Below are 21,861 nucleotides of genomic sequence, written 5' to 3' on the forward strand. Positions count from 1 at the left end.
CGATGACACCTCAAGCGCTGCTGTTCCATCAGGCGAGACCACCAGAGGAAGAGAGGGCTCGAGGAACGAGATCTCCACTGCCCTTTGTGCACAGAATTTTGCTGGTGGCCTTGAGGTGCCTTCTGTGTAAATGGCTGGAAGCGGATATACCGGGTCTCGACATGATCGTGACTAGCTTGAAACAATTACTAGCTCTCGAACGGGTGGAGGTAGAAAGAAGGAAAGAAACGGGAACCAAGAAGTTATTTGCTAAATGGCAAATATTTATAGAAACGCAATGCACAGCGACTGAGGTGGTGGAAATTGTTACGCCCTTTAGACACACAGCATGGTATCACACGCAATTTCTGGCAGGCACATTAGGAGGCTTACAAATGGAACCTAGCTAATAGAAGGGGAATGGATGGGACGGAGATATTATCTGACGGCCTGGGTCGTGTTCGGGGATAGGGGAAGTCAGGTTGTTAGCGTTTTTAGTCGCTGGACAGATGCAAAGAGATATGCCATGAGTAGATGTTATGTTATGTTATTTTATGTTGTGTTAGTTATATTCGCAAGTATGCGAGATTCAAATTGTAACGCAATTTTTCTGTGAAATGTCTGTAAAAAAGTGAAAAAATGTTAATAAAAATGATGTTTTAAAAAAAAAAAAGACAGCTGTCTTAAATGGTCACCTGTATAAAAGACTCCTGTCCACAGACTAAATTAATCAGTTTGACTCTAACCTCTACAACATGGGCAAGACCAAAGAGCTTTCTAAGGACGTCAGGGACAAGATCATAGACCCGCACAAGGCTGGAATGGGCTACAAAACCATAAGTAAGACGCTGGGTGAGAAGGAGACAACTGTTGGTGCAATAGTAAGAAAATGGAAGACATACAAAATGACTGTCAATCGACATCGATCTGGGGCTCCATGCAAAATCTCACCTCGTGGGGTATCCTTGATCCTGAGGATGTTGAGAGCTCAGCCGAAAACTACACGGGGGGAACTTGTTAATGATCTGAAGGCAGCTGGGACCACAGTCACCAAGAAAACCATTGGTAACACATTACGCCGTAATGGATTAAAATCCTGCAGTGCCCGCAAGGCCCCCCTGCTCAAGAAGGCACATGTACAGGCCCGTCTGAAGTTTGCAAATGAACATCTGGATGATTCTGAGAGTGATTGGGAGAAGGTGCTGTGGTCAGATGAGACTAAAATTGAGCTCTTTGGTATTAACTCAACTCGCCGTTTTTGGAGGAAGAGAAATGCTGCCTATGACCCAAAGAACACCGTCCCCACTGTCAAGCATGGAGGTGGAAACATTATGTTTTGGGGGTGTTTCTCTGCTAAGGGCACAGGACTACTTCACCACATCAATGGGAGAATGGATGGAGCCATGTACCATCAAATCCTGAGTGACAACCTCCTTCCCTCCACCAGGACATTAAAAATGGCTCGTGGCTGGGTCTTCCAGCACGACAATGACCCGAAACATACAGCCAAGACAACAAAGGAGTGGCTCAAAAAGAAGCACATTAAGGTCATGGAGTGGCCTAGCCAGTCTCCAGACCTTAATCCCATCGAAAACTTATGGAGGGAGCTGAAGACCCGAGTTGCCAAGCGACAGCCTCGAAATCTTAATGATTTGCAGATGATCTGCAAAGAGGAGTGGGCCAAAATTCCATCTAACACGTGTGTAAACCTCATCATCAACTACAAAAAAAGTCTGACTGCTGTGCTTGCCAACAAGGGTTTTGCCACCAAGTATTAAGTCTTGTTTGCCAAAGGGATCAAATACTTATTTCTCTGTGCACAATGCAAATAAATATATATAATTTTGACAATGTGATTTTCAGTTTTTTTTTAATATAATCTATCTCTCACTGGTAAAATAAAACTAGCCTAAAAATTCTAGGCTGTTCATGTCTTTGACAGTGGGCAAGCTTACAAAATCAGCAAGGGATCAAATACTTATTTCCTTCACTGTACATCTTAGTGGGAAAAAATTTAATTTTTCATTTTTACTGCCCAATTCTAATGAAACCTATGAAACACCTGGGGGGTCAAAATGCTCACTACACCCCTAGTTGAATTCCTCAAGGGGTGTAGTTTCCCAAATGGAGTCACTTTTGGGGGGTTTCCACTGTACTGGTACCTTAGGAGCTTTACAAATGCGACATGGTGCCGAGAAATCAATCCAGCAAAATCTGTACTCCAAAAGCTAAATGGCGTGCCTTCCCTTCTGAGCCCTGATGTGTATTCATACAGTGGTTTATTACCACATATGGGGTATTTCCGTACTCTGGAGAAGTTGCTTTACAATTGTTGGGGTGCTTTTCCTCATTTATTTGTTGAAAAAATTAAAAATTCTGAGGTAAAGCTACATCTTATTGGAAAATAATGTAATTTTTCATTTTCACTGCGCAATTCTAATGAAATCTATGAAATACCTGTGTGGTCAAAGCTCACTACACCCCTAGATGAATTCCTCTAGGGGTGTAGTTTCTCAAATGGAGTCACTTTTGGGGGGTTTCCTTTGTTTTTGCACCACAACACCTCTTCTAACCTGACATGGTGCTTGAAATATAATTTAAGAAAAGGAAGGCCAAAAAATCCACTAGGTACTCCTTTGCTTCTGAGGCCTTTGTTTCAGGCCCGTAGCACACTAGGGCCACATGTGGGATATTTCTAACTGCAGAATCAGGGCAATAAATATTCAGTTGTGTTTCTCTGGTAAAAACCTTCAATATTACAGGAAAAATTGATTAAAATGGAATTTCTGCAAAAAAAATGAAATGTGCAAATTTCCCTTCCAATTTGCTTTAATACCGGAGAAGAGCATAAAAGGTTAAGAAACTTTCTAAATGCTGTTTTGAATACTTTAAGGGTGCAGTTTTTAAAATGGGGTGATTTGTGGGGGTTTCTTAATATATAAGGCCCTCAAAGCTACTTCAGATCTAAACTGTTCCCTAAAAAATAGCCTTTTGAAATTTTCTTGAATATGTGATATAATGATATAATGATATATCACTTCATGTACTAATTGTCTTTGTGTAACATCTAAATGTTGTGCTTTTTTCTAAGTCATTCATTTGTAAACTGCCTGAAGAAGGAGCCTCTGCGCTCTGAAAGCTTGCATATAGAACTTTTATGGTTAGCCAATAAAGGTATCATACCTATTATACTTTTGTCTTTTTTGACACAAAAGTATTTAACATTTCATCTTGAATATGTGAGAAATTGCTGCTAAACTTATAAGCCTTGTAACGTCCTAGAAAAATAAAAGGATGTTCAAAAAATGATTCACACATAAAGTAGACATATGGGAAATGTTAACTAGTCATTATTTTGTGTGGTATAACTATCTGTCTTACAAGCAGATACATTTGAATTTAGAAAAATGCTTAATTTTGCACATTTTCTCCAAATTTTGGTGTTTTTCACAAAAAATATTGAATTTATCGACCAAATTTTTTCAGCAACATAAACTACAATATGTCACGAGAAAACATTCTCAGAATCGCTTGGATAGGTAAAAGCATTCCGGAGTTATTACCACATAAAGTGACACATGTCATATTTAAAAAATTAGGCTGTGTCATTTGGTCCAAAAGTGGCTGCGTCCTTAAGGGGTTAATGTTGTAATGTTTTGAAGTTAATTCAAATGAATTAAAATACAGATATTGTTTGACACGGGGTCTTGAAAATGTATGTACCCCTACTGTTCCCTACTCCCACATACAATTTATTGGTTTGCAGTAATTAATATTAGCAGATATATTATTCTCAGTTAAATTGGATAAAGAATTACAATGGCTATTTTGGTTTTTACACATGCAGGCAAGTGGTATAGTACTGCCTAAATGTTATTTTTGAAAATGTATGTTGTTTTCAAAGTAAATGGTTGCAAGTTGACCTCAAAGATAAAATGTAGTTTTATCAGGAGACAGTAATTTTTGTTCCAGGCTATTGTGAATTACAGAGGGCCAAACTAGTGCCCCCAGATAGAGTGCCCAACCTCACTTATGTTGAGATATGTAGTTTTGAACCCTGCTACATTCTGTTTGTGGTATTAATCAGGCATCTATAGGACCTGATGGGGGTGAGATTTACAAGTGTTCTGGATTATCAGATGAATGCGGAAAAATAAGACTTCACCCTTTTGAAATAGACTATCTATATGCAACATGGTAGTCACGATGCACGATGCACGATCCAGAGACCACTCTCACCTTCTTGTTCATCTCAAGAAGCGGAGCTGGAGGTGCTCGCTGAGTCTTGTAACCTAGCAAAAGGTAAGACGCCCGACATTTACACTGATTCTAGGTATGCTTTTGTCATCGGCCACGTTTATGGGCCCATTGGTAGTAGGACCTTTGTTGAATCATCGAGTAGTGTTATAATTAAAATGATAACTTCTCAGTGGAAGTAGATTCCCATTGCACAATATTATTTTGTTTTGCTGAGTATTGAACCAACTGTTATATAGTATGTATCACATAAAGTTACTGCCCAATGTGAATGTCTAATGTAAAGATGTCATTGTTAATGTTTTCCTTCAATCAAATTATCTGATTAAGATCAATTAATTATTATGTGATGAAAAGATTGTTCTCCACAGGAAGTGTCCAACTGGGAGCAGAAGGCTTGAAAACCAGATTCTATTGGAATGTGGACGAATAAGGAAGGTAAACCGATAGCACCCAAGGCACTCTTGATGGCACTTGCCTTTATGGTATGTGGCCTCACATATGCCTCCAAGACTGCAAGGATCAATTTGGTAAGATCTAATTGGTATGTCCCAGGTTTTACAGCTGTTGCTGCTAAATTCTGTTAGAGCTGTTTGATTTGCCTACAGTACAGTCCTAGCAGATCGGTGCCAACCTTATCATACCCGCCTCCCGCAAAGGGACCTTGAGAGCCCGTTCCAGATAATACAAGTTGGTTTTAGCTTCCTAAGATATTAGGTATGTGTATAAGGGTGTTAATTTGAATATTGGAGTAGGTAAGAGAAACAAATTGGTTTGAGACACTTGTCAGATTAAACATATCGTATCTGTGAATATTTTTATGAGGAGGAGCTATTACAGGTAATCAGCTTAGAAAAAGGTTTAAAGAGGCTCTGTGACCAGATTATAAATGCCCTATATCCTACATAATCTGATCGGCGCTGTAATGTAGATAACAACAGTGGTTTTTAATTTGAAAAACGATCATTTTTGAGCAAGTTATGAGCAATTTTAGATTTATGCTAATTAGTTCTTTAATAGACAACTGGACGTGTTTTTACTTTTTACCAAGTGGGCAAAGAGAAGTGTATGACGCTGACCAATCAGTGACCAATCAGCATCATACACTTCTCATTGTTCCAGCCCAGCTTCTTTCACTGCACAATCACACTGTAACAATGGGCTGGAACAATGAGAAGTGTATGACACTGATTGGTCAGCGTCATACACTCCTCTGTACAACGCCCAGTTGGTAAAAAGTAAAAACACGCCCAGTTGTCTATTAAGAAACTAATTACCATAAATCTAAATATTGCTCATAACTTGCTCAAAAATTATCGTTTTTCAAAATAAAAACCACTGTTATTATCTACATTACAGTGCCAATCAGATTATGTAGTAGATAGGGCATTTATAATCTGGTGACAGAGCCTCTATAAATCCTGTTGAAAAGTGTAAGACCAAGTGCAAAATAAAATGTACCCAGTAGCTACACATCAACTAAGTGCCCTGTATATTGGGACAGAGACGTTTTTCTTATATACTTAGATTATGTTTTATAGAGTATGCAGATGTTGTTATCACCAGATGAGTATTTATTTAAACAATTGATAAAGGTTGGGTCCCCAGCAAGTGCAAATAAACTTAAATGAAATATGTTTAACATGTTGAACTCTGTGACTGAGATGTGGCAGGCACAGGCTGAGCCAATACAACGTGCTTGTCATGAACTGAAGGTAGTGTCACAATTCTAAGCAGCCATGTAGACAAGCAACTTGCCAGAGGAAGAGGACGGATGTGGAGGGTTTTGTGGCAGTCACAATAAAACTCCATTAATCCGTCTACGAGGGAACTCACCCCAGGCTCACAGTATAAGGTGCTGTGTACAGCCCGGTGACGTACACTAACAAGAGACAGTGACTGACAGATGAGAAGGACCAAATCAAGTGACTAGCTTGAAACAATTACTAGCTCTCGAACGGGTGGAGGTAGAAAGAAGGAAAGAAACGGGAACCAAGAAGTTATTTGCTAAATGGCAAATATTTATAGAAACGCAATGCACAGCGACTGAGGTGGTGGAAATTGTTACGCCCTTTAGACACACAGCATGGTATCACACGCAATTTCTGGCAGGCACATTAGGAGGCTTACAAATTGAACCTAGATAATAGAAGGGGAATGGATGGGACGGAGATATTATCTGACGGCCTGGGTCGTGTTCGGGGATAGGGGAAGTCAGGTTGTTAGCGTTTTTAGTCGCTGGACAGATGCAAAGAGATATGCCATGAGTAGATGTTATGTTATGTTATTTTATGTTGTGTTAGTTATATTTGCAAGTATGCGAGATTCAAATTGTAACGCAATTTTTCTGTGAAATGTCTGTAAAAAAGTGAAAAAATGTTAATAAAAATGATGTTTTAAAAAAAAAAAGACAGCTGTCTTAAATGGTCACCTGTATAAAAGACTCCTGTCCACAGACTAAATTAATCAGTTTGACTCTAACCTCTACAACATGGGCAAGACCAAAGAGCTTTCTAAGGACGTCAGGGACAAGATCATAGACCCGCACAAGGCTGGAATGGGCTACAAAACCATAAGTAAGACGCTGGGTGAGAAGGAGACAACTGTTGGTGCAATAGTAAGAAAATGGAAGACATACAAAATGACTGTCAATCGACATCGATCTGGGGCTCCATGCAAAATCTCACCTCGTGGGGTATCCTTGATCCTGAGGAAGGTGAGAGCTCAGCCGAAAACTACACGGGGGGAACTTGTTAATGATCTGAAGGCAGCTGGGACCACAGTCACCAAGAAAACCATTGGTAACACATTACGCCGTAATGGATTAAAATCCTGCAGTGCCCGCAAGGCCCCCCTGCTCAAGAAGGCACATGTACAGGCCCGTCTGAAGTTTGCAAATGAACATCTGGATGATTCTGAGAGTGATTGGGAGAAGGTGATGTGGTCAGATGAGACTAAAATTGAGCTCTTTGGTATTAACTCAACTCGCCGTTTTTGGAGGAAGAGAAATGCTGCCTATGACCCAAAGAACACCATCCCCACTGTCAAGCATGGAGGTGGAAACATTATGTTTTGGGGGTGTTTCTCTGCTAAGGGCACAGGACTACTTCACCACATCAATGGGAGAATGGATGGAGCCATGTACCGTCAAATCCTGAGTGACAACCTCCTTCCCTCCACCAGGACATTAAAAATGGCTCGTGGCTGGGTCTTCCAGCACGACAATGACCCGAAACATACAGCCAAGACAACAAAGGAGTGGCTCAAAAAGAAGCACATTAAGGTCATGGAGTGGCCTAGCCAGTCTCCAGACCTTAATCCCATCGAAAACTTATGGAGGGAGCTGAAGACCCGAGTTGCCAAGCGACAGCCTCAAAATCTTAATGATTTGCAGATGATCTGCAAAGAGGAGTGGGCCAAAATTCCATCTAACACGTGTGCAAACCTCATCATCAACTACAAAAAAAGTCTGACTGCTGTGCTTGCCAACAAGGGTTTTGCCACCAAGTATTAAGTCTTGTTTGCCAAAGGGATCAAATACTTATTTCTCTGTGCACAATGCAAATAAATATATATAATTTTGACAATGTGATTTTCTGTTTTTTTTTAATATAATCTATCTCTCACTGGTAAAATAAAACTAGCCTAAAAATTCTAGGCTGTTCATGTCTTTGACAGTGGGCAAGCTTACAAAATCAGCAAGGGATCAAATACTTATTTCCTTCACTGTACATCTTAGTGGGAAAAAATTAAATTTTTCATTTTTACTGCCCAATTCTAATGAAACCTATGAAACACCTGGGGGGTCAAAATGCTCACTACACCCCTAGTTGAATTCCTCAAGGGGTGTAGTTTACCAAATGGAGTCACTTTTGGGGGGTTTCCACTGTACTGGTACCTTAGGAGCTTTACAAATGCGACATGGTGCCGAGAAATCAATCCAGCAAAATCTGTACTCCAAAAGCTAAATGGCGTGCCTTCCCTTCTGAGCCCTGATGTGTATTCATACAGTGGTTTATTACCACATATGGGGTATTTCCGTACTCTGGAGAAGTTGCTTTACAATTGTTGGGGTGCTTTTCCTCATTTATTTGTTGAAAAAATTAAAAATTCTGAGGTAAAGCTACATCTTATTGGAAAATAATGTAATTTTTCATTTTCACTGCCCAATTCTAATGAAATCTATGAAATACCTGTGTGGTCAAAGCTCACTACACCCCTAGATGAATTCCTCTAGGGGTGTAGTTTCTCAAATGGAGTCACTTTTGGGGGGTTTCCTTTGTTTTTGCACCACAACACCTCTTCTAACCTGACATGGTGCTTGAAATATAATTTAAGAAAAGGAAGGCCAAAAAATCCACTAGGTACTCCTTTGCTTCTGAGGCCTTTGTTTCAGGCCCGTAGCACACTAGGGCCACATGTGGGATATTTCTAACTGCAGAATCAGGGCAATAAATATTCAGTTGTGTTTCTCTGGTAAAAACCTTCAATATTACAGGAAAAATTGATTAAAATGGAATTTCTGCAAAAAAAATGAAATGTGCAAATTTCCCTTCCAATTTGCTTTAATACCTGAGAAGCTCATAAAAGGTTAAGAAACTTTCTAAATGCTGTTTTGAATACTTTAAGGGTGCAGTTTTTAAAATGGGGTGATTTGTGGGGGTTTCTTAATATATAAGGCCCTCAAAGCTACTTCAGATCTAAACTGTTCCCTAAAAAATTGCCTTTTGAAATTTTCTTGAATATGTGATATAATGATATAATGATATATCACTTCATGTACTAATTGTCTTTGTGTAACATCTAAATGTTGTGCTTTTTTCTAAGTCATTCATTTGTAAACTGCCTGAAGAAGGAGCCTCTGCGCTCTGAAAGCTTGCATATAGAACTTTTATGGTTAGCCAATAAAGGTATCATACCTATTATACTTTTGTCTTTTTTGACACAAAAGTATTTAACATTTCATCTTGAATATGTGAGAAATTGCTGCTAAACTTATAAGCCTTGTAACGTCCTAGAAAAATAAAAGGATGTTCAAAAAATGATTCACACATAAAGTAGACATATGGGAAATGTTAACTAGTCATTATTTTGTGTGGTATAACTATCTGTCTTACAAGCAGATACATTTGAATTTAGAAAAATGCTTAATTTTGCACATTTTCTCCAAATTTTGGTGTTTTTCACAAAAAATATTGAATTTATCGACCAAATTTTTTCAGCAACATAAACTACAATATGTCACGAGAAAACATTCTCAGAATCGCTTGGATAGGTAAAAGCATTCCGGAGTTATTACCACATAAAGTGACACATGTCATATTTAAAAAATGAGGCTGTGTCATTTGGTCCAAAAGTGGCTGCGTCCTTAAGGGGTTAATGTTGTAATGTTTTGAAGTTAATTCAAATGAATTAAAATACAGATATTGTTTGACACGGGGTCTTGAAAATGTATGTACCCCTACTGTTCCCTACTCCCACATACAATTTATTGGTTTGCAGTAATTAATATTAGCAGATATATTATTCTCAGTTAAATTGGATAAAGAATTACAATGGCTATTTTTGTTTTTACACATGCAGGCAAGTGGTATAGTACTGCCTAAATGTTATTTTTGAAAATGTATGTTGTTTTCAAAGTAAATGGTTGCAAGTTGACCTCAAAGATAAAATGTAGTTTTATCAGGAGACAGTAATTTTTGTTCCAGGCTATTGTGAATTACAGAGGGCCAAACTAGTGCCCCCAGATAGAGTGCCCAACCTCACTTATGTTGAGATATGTAGTTTTGAACCCTGCTACATTCTGTTTGTGGTATTAATCAGGCATCTATAGGACCTGATGGGGGTGAGATTTACAAGTGTTCTGGATTATCAGATGAATGCGGAAAAATAAGACTTCACCCTTTTGAAATAGACTATCTATATGCAACATGGTAGTCACGATGCACGATGCACGATCCAGAGACCACTCTCACCTTCTTGTTCATCTCAAGAAGCGGAGCTGGAGGTGCTCGCTGAGTCTTGTAACCTAGCAAAAGGTAAGACGCCCGACATTTACACTGATTCTAGGTATGCTTTTGTCATCGGCCACGTTTATGGGCCCATTGGTAGTAGGACCTTTGTTGAATCATCGAGTAGTGTTATAATTAAAATGATAACTTCTCAGTGGAAGTAGATTCCCATTGCACAATATTATTTTGTTTTGCTGAGTATTGAACCAACTGTTATATAGTATGTATCACATAAAGTTACTGCCCAATGTGAATGTCTAATGTAAAGATGTCATTGTTAATGTTTTCCTTCAATCAAATTATCTGATTAAGATCAATTAATTATTATGTGATGAAAAGATTGTTCTCCACAGGAAGTGTCCAACTGGGAGCAGAAGGCTTGAAAACCAGATTCTATTGGAATGTGGACGAATAAGGAAGGTAAACCGATAGCACCCAAGGCACTCTTGATGGCACTTGCCTTGATGGTATGTGGCCTCACATATGCCTCCAAGACTGCAAGGATCAATTTGGTAAGATCCAATTGGTATGTCCCAGGTTTTACAGCTGTTGCTGCTAAATTCTGTTAGAGCTGTTTGATTTGCCTACAGTACAGTCCTAGCAGATCGGTGCCAACCTTATCATACCCGCCTCCCGCAAAGGGACCTTGAGAGCCCGTTCCAGATAATACAAGTTGGTTTTAGCTTCCTAAGATATTAGGTATGTGTATAAGGGTGTTAATTTGAATATTGGAGTAGGTAAGAGAAACAAATTGGTTTGAGACACTTGTCAGATTAAACATATCGTATCTGTGAATATTTTTATGAGGAGGAGCTATTACAGGTAATCAGCTTAGAAAAAGGTTTAAAGAGGCTCTGTCACCAGATTATAAATGCCCTATATCCTACATAATCTGATCGGCGCTGTAATGTAGATAACAACAGTGGTTTTTAATTTGAAAAACGATCATTTTTGAGCAAGTTATGAGCAATTTTAGATTTATGCTAATTAGTTCTTTAATAGACAACTGGACGTGTTTTTACTTTTTACCAAGTGGGCAAAGAGAAGTGTATGACGCTGACCAATCAGTGACCAATCAGCATCATACACTTCTCATTGTTCCAGCCCAGCTTCTTTCACTGCACAATCACACTGTAACAATGGGCTGGAACAATGAGAAGTGTATGACACTGATTGGTCAGCGTCATACACTCCTCTGTACAACGCCCAGTTGGTAAAAAGTAAAAACACGCCCAGTTGTCTATTAAGAAACTAATTACCATAAATCTAAATATTGCTCATAACTTGCTCAAAAATTATCGTTTTTCAAAATAAAAACCACTGTTATTATCTACATTACAGTGCCAATCAGATTATGTAGTAGATAGGGCATTTATAATCTGGTGACAGAGCCTCTATAAATCCTGTTGAAAAGTGTAAGACCAAGTGCAAAATAAAATGTACCCAGTAGCTACACATCAACTAAGTGCCCTGTATATTGGGACAGAGACGTTTTTCTTATATACTTAGATTATGTTTTATAGAGTATGCAGATGTTGTTATCACCAGATGAGTATTTATTTAAACAATTGATAAAGGTTGGGTCCCCAGCAAGTGCAAATAAACTTAAATGAAATATGTTTAACATGTTGAACTCTGTGACTGAGATGTGGCAGGCACAGGCTGAGCCAATACAACGTGCTTGTCATGAACTGAAGGTAGTGTCACAATTCTAAGCAGCCATGTAGACAAGCAACTTGCCAGAGGAAGAGGACGGATGTGGAGGGTTTTGTGGCAGTCACAATAAAACTCCATTAATCCGTCTACGAGGGAACTCACCCCAGGCTCACAGTATAAGGTGCTGTGTACAGCCCGGTGACGTACACTAACAAGAGACAGTGACTGACAGATGAGAAGGACCAAATCAAGTGACTAGCTTGAAACAATTACTAGCTCTCGAACGGGTGGAGGTAGAAAGAAGGAAAGAAACGGGAACCAAGAAGTTATTTGCTAAATGGCAAATATTTATAGAAACGCAATGCACAGCGACTGAGGTGGTGGAAATTGTTACGCCCTTTAGACACACAGCATGGTATCACACGCAATTTCTGGCAGGCACATTAGGAGGCTTACAAATTGAACCTAGATAATAGAAGGGGAATGGATGGGACGGAGATATTATCTGACGGCCTGGGTCGTGTTCGGGGATAGGGGAAGTCAGGTTGTTAGCGTTTTTAGTCGCTGGACAGATGCAAAGAGATATGCCATGAGTAGATGTTATGTTATGTTATTTTATGTTGTGTTAGTTATATTCGCAAGTATGCGAGATTCAAATTGTAACGCAATTTTTCTGTGAAATGTCTGTAAAAAAGTGAAAAAATGTTAATAAAAATGATGTTTTAAAAAAAAAAAGACAGCTGTCTTAAATGGTCACCTGTATAAAAGACTCCTGTCCACAGACTAAATTAATCAGTTTGACTCTAACCTCTACAACATGGGCAAGACCAAAGAGCTTTCTAAGGACGTCAGGGACAAGATCATAGACCCGCACAAGGCTGGAATGGGCTACAAAACCATAAGTAAGACGCTGGGTGAGAAGGAGACAACTGTTGGTGCAATAGTAAGAAAATGGAAGACATACAAAATGACTGTCAATCGACATCGATCTGGGGCTCCATGCAAAATCTCACCTCGTGGGGTATCCTTGATCCTGAGGAAGGTGAGAGCTCAGCCGAAAACTACACGGGGGGAACTTGTTAATGATCTGAAGGCAGCTGGGACCACAGTCACCAAGAAAACCATTGGTAACACATTACGCCGTAATGGATTAAAATCCTGCAGTGCCCGCAAGGCCCCCCTGCTCAAGAAGGCACATGTACAGGCCCGTCTGAAGTTTGCAAATGAACATCTGGATGATTCTGAGAGTGATTGGGAGAAGGTGATGTGGTCAGATGAGACTAAAATTGAGCTCTTTGGTATTAACTCAACTCGCCGTTTTTGGAGGAAGAGAAATGCTGCCTATGACCCAAAGAACACCATCCCCACTGTCAAGCATGGAGGTGGAAACATTATGTTTTGGGGGTGTTTCTCTGCTAAGGGCACAGGACTACTTCACCACATCAATGGGAGAATGGATGGAGCCATGTACCGTCAAATCCTGAGTGACAACCTCCTTCCCTCCACCAGGACATTAAAAATGGCTCGTGGCTGGGTCTTCCAGCACGACAATGACCCGAAACATACAGCCAAGACAACAAAGGAGTGGCTCAAAAAGAAGCACATTAAGGTCATGGAGTGGCCTAGCCAGTCTCCAGACCTTAATCCCATCGAAAACTTATGGAGGGAGCTGAAGACCCGAGTTGCCAAGCGACAGCCTCAAAATCTTAATGATTTGCAGATGATCTGCAAAGAGGAGTGGGCCAAAATTCCATCTAACACGTGTGCAAACCTCATCATCAACTACAAAAAAAGTCTGACTGATGTGCTTGCCAACAAGGGTTTTGCCACCAAGTATTAAGTCTTGTTTGCCAAAGGGATCAAATACTTATTTCTCTGTGCACAATGCAAATAAATATATATAATTTTGACAATGTGATTTTCAGTTTTTTTTTAATATAATCTATCTCTCACTGGTAAAATAAAACTAGCCTAAAAATTCTAGGCTGTTCATGTCTTTGACAGTGGGCAAGCTTACAAAATCAGCAAGGGATCAAATACTTATTTCCTTCACTGTACATCTTAGTGGGAAAAAATTTAATTTTTCATTTTTACTGCCCAATTCTAATGAAACCTATGAAACACCTGGGGGGTCAAAATGCTCACTACACCCCTAGTTGAATTCCTCAAGGGGTGTACTTTCCCAAATGGAGTCACTTTTGGGGGGTCTCCACTGTACTGGTACCTTAGGAGCTTTACAAATGCGACATGGTGCCGAGAAATCAATCCAGCAAAATCTGTACTCCAAAAGCTAAATGGCGTGCCTTCCATTCTGAGCCCTGATGTGTATTCATACAGTGGTTTATTACCACATATGGGGTATTTCCGTACTCTGGAGAAGTTGCTTTACAATTGTTGGGGTGCTTTTCCTCATTTATTTGTTGAAAAAATTAAAAATTCTGAGGTAAAGCTACATCTTATTGGAAAATAATGTAATTTTTCATTTTCACTGCCCAATTCTAATGAAATCTATGAAATACCTGTGTGGTCAAAGCTCACTACACCCCTAGATGAATTCCTCTAGGGGTGTAGTTTCTCAAATGGAGTCACTTTTGGGGGGTTTCCTTTGTTTTTGCACCACAACACCTCTTCTAACCTGACATGGTGCTTGAAATATAATTTAAGAAAAGGAAGGCCAAAAAATCCACTAGGTACTCCTTTGCTTCTGAGGCCTTTGTTTCAGGCCCGTAGCACACTAGGGCCACATGTGGGATATTTCTAACTGCAGAATCAGGGCAATAAATATTCAGTTGTGTTTCTCTGGTAAAAACCTTCAATATTACAGGAAAAATTGATTAAAATGGAATTTCTGCAAAAAAAATGAAATGTGCAAATTTCCCTTCCAATTTGCTTTAATACCTGAGAAGCGCATAAAAGGTTAAGAAACTTTCTAAATGCTGTTTTGAATACTTTAAGGGTGCAGTTTTTAAAATGGGGTGATTTGTGGGGGTTTCTTAATATATAAGGCCCTCAAAGCTACTTCAGATCTAAACTGTTCCCTAAAAAATTGCCTTTTGAAATTTTCTTGAATATGTGATATAATGATATAATGATATATCACTTCATGTACTAATTGTCTTTGTGTAACATCTAAATGTTGTGCTTTTTTCTAAGTCATTCATTTGTAAACTGCCTGAAGAAGGAGCCTCTGCGCTCTGAAAGCTTGCATATAGAACTTTTATGGTTAGCCAATAAAGGTATCATACCTATTATACTTTTGTCTTTTTTGACACAAAAGTATTTAACATTTCATCTTGAATATGTGAGAAATTGCTGCTAAACTTATAAGCCTTGTAACGTCCTAGAAAAATAAAAGGATGTTCAAAAAATGATTCACACATAAAGTAGACATATGGGAAATGTTAACTAGCCATTATTTTGTGTGGTATAACTATCTGTCTTACAAGCAGATACATTTGAATTTAGAAAAATGCTTCATTTTGCACATTTTCTCCAAATTTTGGTGTTTTTCACAAAAAATATTGAATTTATCGACCAAATTTTTTCAGTAACATAAACTACAATATGTCACGAGAAAACATTCTCAGAATCGCTTGGATAGGTAAAAGCATTCCGGAGTTATTACCACATAAAGTGACACATGTCATATTTAAAAAATGAGGCTGTGTCATTTGGTCCAAAAGTGGCTGCGTCCTTAAGGGGTTAATGTTGTAATGTTTTGAAGTTAATTCAAATGAATTAAAATACAGATATTGTTTGACACGGGGTCTTGAAAATGTATGTACCCCTACTGTTCCCTACTCCCACATACAATTTATTGGTTTGCAGTAATTAATATTAGCAGATATATTATTCTCAGTTAAATTGGATAAAGAATTACAATGGCTATTTTTGTTTTTACACATGCAGGCAAGTGGTATAGTACTGCCTAAATGTTATTTTTGAAAATGTATGTTGTTTTCAAAGTAAATGGTTGCAAGTTGACCTCAAAGATAAAATGTAGTTTTATCAGGAGACAGTAAGTTTTGTTCCAGGCTATTGTGAATTACAGAGGGCCAAACTAGTGCCCCCAGATAGAGTGCCCAACCTCACTTATGTTGAGATATGTAGTTTTGAACCCTGCTACATTATGTTTGTGGTATTAATCAGGCATCTATAGGACCTGATGGGGGTGAGATTTACAAGTGTTCTGGATTATCAGATGAATGCGGAAAAATAAGACTTCACCCTTTTGAAATAGACTATCTATATGCAACATGGTAGTCACGATGCACGATGCACGATCCAGAGACCACTCTCACCTTCTTGTTCATCTCAAGAAGCGGAGCTGGAGGTGCTCGCTGAGTCTTGTAACCTAGCAAAAGGTAAGACGCCCGACATTTACACTGATTCTAGGTATGCTTTTGTCATCGGCCACGTTTATGGGCCCATTGGTAGTAGGACCTTTGTTGAATCATCGAGTAGTGTTATAATTAAAATGATAACTTCTCAGTGGAAGTAGATTCCCATTGCACAATATTATTTTGTTTTGCTGAGTATTGAACCAACTGTTATATAGTATGTATCACATAAAGTTACTGCCCAATGTGAATGTCTAATGTAAAGATGTCATTGTTAATGTTTTCCTTCAATCAAATTATCTGATTAAGATCAATTAATTATTATGTGATGAAAAGATTGTTCTCCACAGGAAGTGTCCAACTGGGAGCAGAAGGCTTGAAAACCAGATTCTATTGGAATGTGGACGAATAAGGAAGGTAAACCGATAGCACCCAAGGCACTCTTGATGGCACTTGCCTTGATGGTATGTGGCCTCACATATGCCTCCAAGACTGCAAGGATCAATTTGGTAAGATCTAATTGGTATGTCCCAGGTTTTAAAGCTGTTGCTGCTAAATTCTGTTAGAGCTGTTTGATTTGCCTACAGTACAGTCCTAGCAGATCGGTGCCAACCTTATCATACCCGCCTCCCGCAAAGGGACCTTGAGAGCCCGTTCCAGATAATACAAGTTGGTTTTAGCTTCCTAAGATATTAGGTATGTGTATAAGGGTGTTAATTTGAATATTGGAGTAGGTAAGAGAAACAAATTGGTTTGAGACACTTGTCAGATTAAACATATCGTATCTGTGAATATTTTTATGAGGAGGAGCTATTACAGGTAATCAGCTTAGAAAAAAGTTTAAAGAGGCTCTGTCACCAGATTATAAATGCCCTATATCCTACATAATCTGATCGGCGCTGTAATGTAGATAACAACAGTGGTTTTTAATTTGAAAAACGATCATTTTTGAGCAAGTTATGAGCAATTTTAGATTTATGCTAATTAGTTCTTTAATAGACAACTGGACGTGTTTTTACTTTTTACCAAGTGGGCAAAGAGAAGTGTATGACGCTGACCAATCAGTGACCAATCAGCATCATACACTTCTCATTGTTCCAGCCCAGCTTCTTTCACTGCACAATCACACTGTAACAATGGGCTGGAACAATGAGAAGTGTATGACACTGATTGGTCAGCGTCATACACTCCTCTGTACAACGCCCAGTTGGTAAAAAGTAAAAACACGCCCAGTTGTCTATTAAGAAACTAATTACCATAAATCTAAATATTGCTCATAACTTGCTCAAAAATTATCGTTTTTCAAAATAAAAACCACTGTTATTATCTACATTACAGTGCCAATCAGATTATGTAGTAGATAGGGCATTTATAATCTGGTGACAGAGCCTCTATAAATCCTGTTGAAAAGTGTAAGACCAAGTGCAAAATAAAATGTACCCAGTAGCTACACATCTTCTAAGTGCCCTGTATATTGGGACAGAGACGTTTTTCTTATATACTTAGATTATGTTTTATAGAGTATGCAGATGTTGTTATCACCAGATGAGTATTTATTTAAACAATTGATAAAGGTTGGGTCCCCAGCAAGTGCAAATAAACTTAAATGAAATATGTTTAACATGTTGAACTCTGTGACTGAGATGTGGCAGGCACAGGCTGAGCCAATACAACGTGCTTGTCATGAACTGAAGGTAGTGTCACAATTCTAAGCAGCCATGTAGACAAGCAACTTGCCAGAGGAAGAGGACGGATGTGGAGGGTTTTGTGGCAGTCACAATAAAACTCCATTAATCCGTCTACGAGGGAACTCACCCCAGGCTCACAGTATAAGGTGCTGTGTACAGCCCGGTGACGTACACTAACAAGAGACAGTGACTGACAGATGAGAAGGACCAAATCAAGTCCTGCTGACATCAGCAATTGTCAAAGTAAAGACAAGTAAAGGCCAAATACATGAGTGAACCCGTCAGCAACATCCAAGTGTTTCACAGTGGAACACAGTTATTATGACCAATATATGTACCGTGGCAGGAGAAGTTTGGATTATTGTCAACATTGGTGGGTTTAACAGTAAAACATATAATACAGAGAAATTAGCATAAATATTTGTCAATGTTACAGATTATGTGTTTGATGTTTTGAATGTAACTTCTGCATTTGTTAGCTAATTAATATACAATAGTGTGAGATGTTTTGAATGCTGCCTAAGGGGGCATGTGCCAATAAGTTGGCCCAGCATGTTGCCATTATATAAACCTTTTTTTGGCATTATGCAAGTCAAGTATGACATGGAGCAAGAGTGGCCAGATTGTTTGCCATGCCTAGACCCCTCTAACTGGTTTGAGTGTATTGGGGGTTAGATAATGGTTTGCTCCATAGTGTCCTGCAGGTTGTTTTATTATGTATTGCATTATGTTTGCTTCTGAGCCTCATATTTTGAGGCCTGCCAAAACTCTTGCAATGCTTCACAGCAAAGGCTCAAATATTTACCCACCAGCCTGGATCCTTTGATCAAGTATATTTTATGAGTGAAATGAGTATGGGTTAAGTAAGTCAACAAGGGGGTATAAGCCCTTCTTTAAATACCTGGCGTGGATACAAAATGTCTTCAAATAAACAAAAGGTGGGAAATGTGAAAGTAATTAAAATGATGTTTAAATGATTTCATTTTGTGCAGCAGCCATCTTGCCTGTAGTCTCCATTGTTTACATATGTATGTGAGTAAAACTCCCCCATCTTAGAAGAACGATCTATTATATCCTTGCCAAGAGAAATAAGCCACCTGCAAAATTGATGTATGAAGAATTATAATAATTAATTTGAAATGTATCGTATGTCTATAATTGGCTGAATATGAAATATTGTCACATTGCTTCTGATTGGTTAACCTCAAGCATACACCCCTTTTGAATGATATCATTGTAATTAAGTTTGGCAATAAACCTTAGAGGAGTATTTTGAGCATACTAGCAGCGTCTGTGTGTCTAATTCCTCTCTCGATATATATCAATAAAACATGATTTGAACCTGGATAAAATCACTGGAGGGCAGGTATCGGTTGACATACCCATTACAAATTTCAGTCTAACATATAATTACGTCAACAGTCACTTAATGTAAATGTTGATTCTGCCTCTAATCAGTACTGTAGTCACTGTATGAACTGCAGCGAGATGATGGGTGGTATGATTTTTTGTGTGAAACAGCAACTCCCAGCATGTCCTTACCATTGTTCGGGCCATGCTGGGAGCTGTAGTTTTACGCTGTACAAACCGATACGGCAGGGGTTGCATTAAATTGAGCTGTATCTGTGCTGGTGCTGTATTTATGTACTGAGCTTGGTTCTGTGTCGTATATATGTACTGAGCTTGGTTCTAGTGTTGTATATATGTATTTAGCTTAGTTCTGGTGCTGTATATATGTACTGAATTTATGTACTGAGCTTTGTTCTGGTGTTGTATATATGTACTGAGCTTTGTTCTGGTACTGTAGTTATGTACTTAGCTTGGTCCTGGTGCTGTTGTCAAGTCGGATTAGTAGACCCACTGGGCTGTACCGCCTTGGCGGTATGGCAGCTGGCCAACTGGGTGCAGGTCACAGTTCACAGTTCGTATAAGTTACCTATGGCAGTTCGGACAGTAGCAAGGCAGGCTCGGCTGGGACTAGGCAGCAGGTAGACGTCAGGCGTGGAGCAGCAGGACAGGCGTAGGTACAGCACAGCATGACTACAGCACAGCACGGCACTAGAATAGGATAGCAGGAACAGGGAACACTGGAACTGGAAAACACTAGGAGAGCATTTGCTAGACAAACTAGGATATGACAAACAATGCTAAGGCATGGGAGGATGGGGCTGGAACCTTCTTATAGCCCAGAGTGTTCTGGGAGCAATCAGCTCAATCTCCTACATGCGTGCGCAGAGGCTTCTTAAGTCTGGACTGAGCTCGCGAGCACACCCTGGTGGTCACTGTGGAACAGGACGGCCGTATGTGCAGACACCTCTGGAGAGAATGGCGTCGACTGGATGGAAGGAGTTCGTGGACAGCGACCACGGACGTTACAGCTGTATCTATGTACTGATCTTGTTCTGGTGCTGTATTTATGTACTCAGATTTATTTTTGTGCTGTACACCATGTTCCAAATTATTATGCACATTGGATTTAAGTGTCATTAACATTTAATTATTAGTTTTTCAATTAAACTCATGGTTGGTATTGTGTCTTAGGGCTCTTTGGATCATTGTAATCAATCTCAGACACCTGTGATAATTAGTTTGCCAGGTGTGCCCAATCAAAGGAAAAAAGCTTAAGAAGGATGTTCCACATTATTAATCAGGCCACCGGTTTCAAGAAATATGGGAAAGAAAAAGGATCTCTCTGCTGCCGAAAAGCGTGAAATAGTGCAATACCTTGGACAAGGTATGAAAACATTGGATATTTCAAGAAAACTTAAGCGTGATCATCATGCTGTGAAAAGATTTGTGGCTGATTCAGAACACAGACAGGTTCGTTCAGATAAAGGCATAATGAAGAAGGTTTCTGCCAGACAAATTAATAGGATTAGGAGAGCAGCTGCTAAAATGCCATTGCAAAGCAGCAAACAGGTATTTAAAGCCGCTGGTGCCTCTGGAGTCCCGCGAACCTCAAGGTGTAGGATCCTCCAGAGGTTTGCAAGTGTGCATAAAGCTATTATTCGGCCACCCCTAAACAATGCTCACAAGCAGAAACGGTTGCAATGGGCTCAGAAATACATGAAGACTAATTTTCAAACCGTGTTCTTTACTGATGAGTGCCGTGCAACCCGGGATGGTCCAGATGGATGGAGTAGTGGATGGTTGGTGAATGGCCACCATGTCCCAACAAGGCTGCGACGTCAGCAAGGAAGTGGCGGAGTCATGTTTTGGGCTGGAATGATGGGGAAAGAGCTGGTAGGCCCCTTTAGGGTCCCTGACGGTGTGAAAATGACCTCTGCAAAGTACGTAGAGTTTATGACTGACCACTTTCTTCCGTGGTACAAAAAGAAGAACCGTGCCTTCCGTAACAAAATTATCTTCATGCATGACAATGCACCATCTCATGCTGCAAAGAATACCTCTGCGTCATTGGCTGCTATGGGCATAAAAGGCGAGAAACTCATGGTGTGGCCCCCATGTTCCCCTGACCTCAACCCTATTGAGAGCCTTTGGATCATCCTCAAGCAAAATATCTATGAGGGTGGGAGGCAGTTCACATCAAAACAGAAGCTCTGGGAGGCTATTCTGACATCCTGCAAAGATATTCAAGCAGAAACTGTCCAAATACTCACAAATTCAATGGATGCAAGAATTGTGAAGGTGATATCAAAGAAGGGGTCCTATGTTAACATGTAACTTGGCCTGTTAAGTTTTTTTTGATTGAAAGAGCTTTTGATTTCTTTAAATATGACCTCCTGATGCTGCAAACTCAACAAATTACCATTTTAGTTCTCTTTACAACCTTTAAAATGTTTTGATCTCTGTTGTGCATAATAATTTGAAACTGTGCATTTTGAGGTTTTTTTACTTCTAAAAAAAATCTGTTATTATTAGGAGATTTGTTCAATAAAATTTGCATTATACTCCAACGGTTGATGGCTT

The sequence above is a fragment of the Rhinoderma darwinii genome, chromosome 3 (assembly GCF_050947455.1).
Source record: "Rhinoderma darwinii isolate aRhiDar2 chromosome 3, aRhiDar2.hap1, whole genome shotgun sequence".
Taxonomy (NCBI): Eukaryota; Metazoa; Chordata; class Amphibia; order Anura; family Rhinodermatidae; genus Rhinoderma; species Rhinoderma darwinii.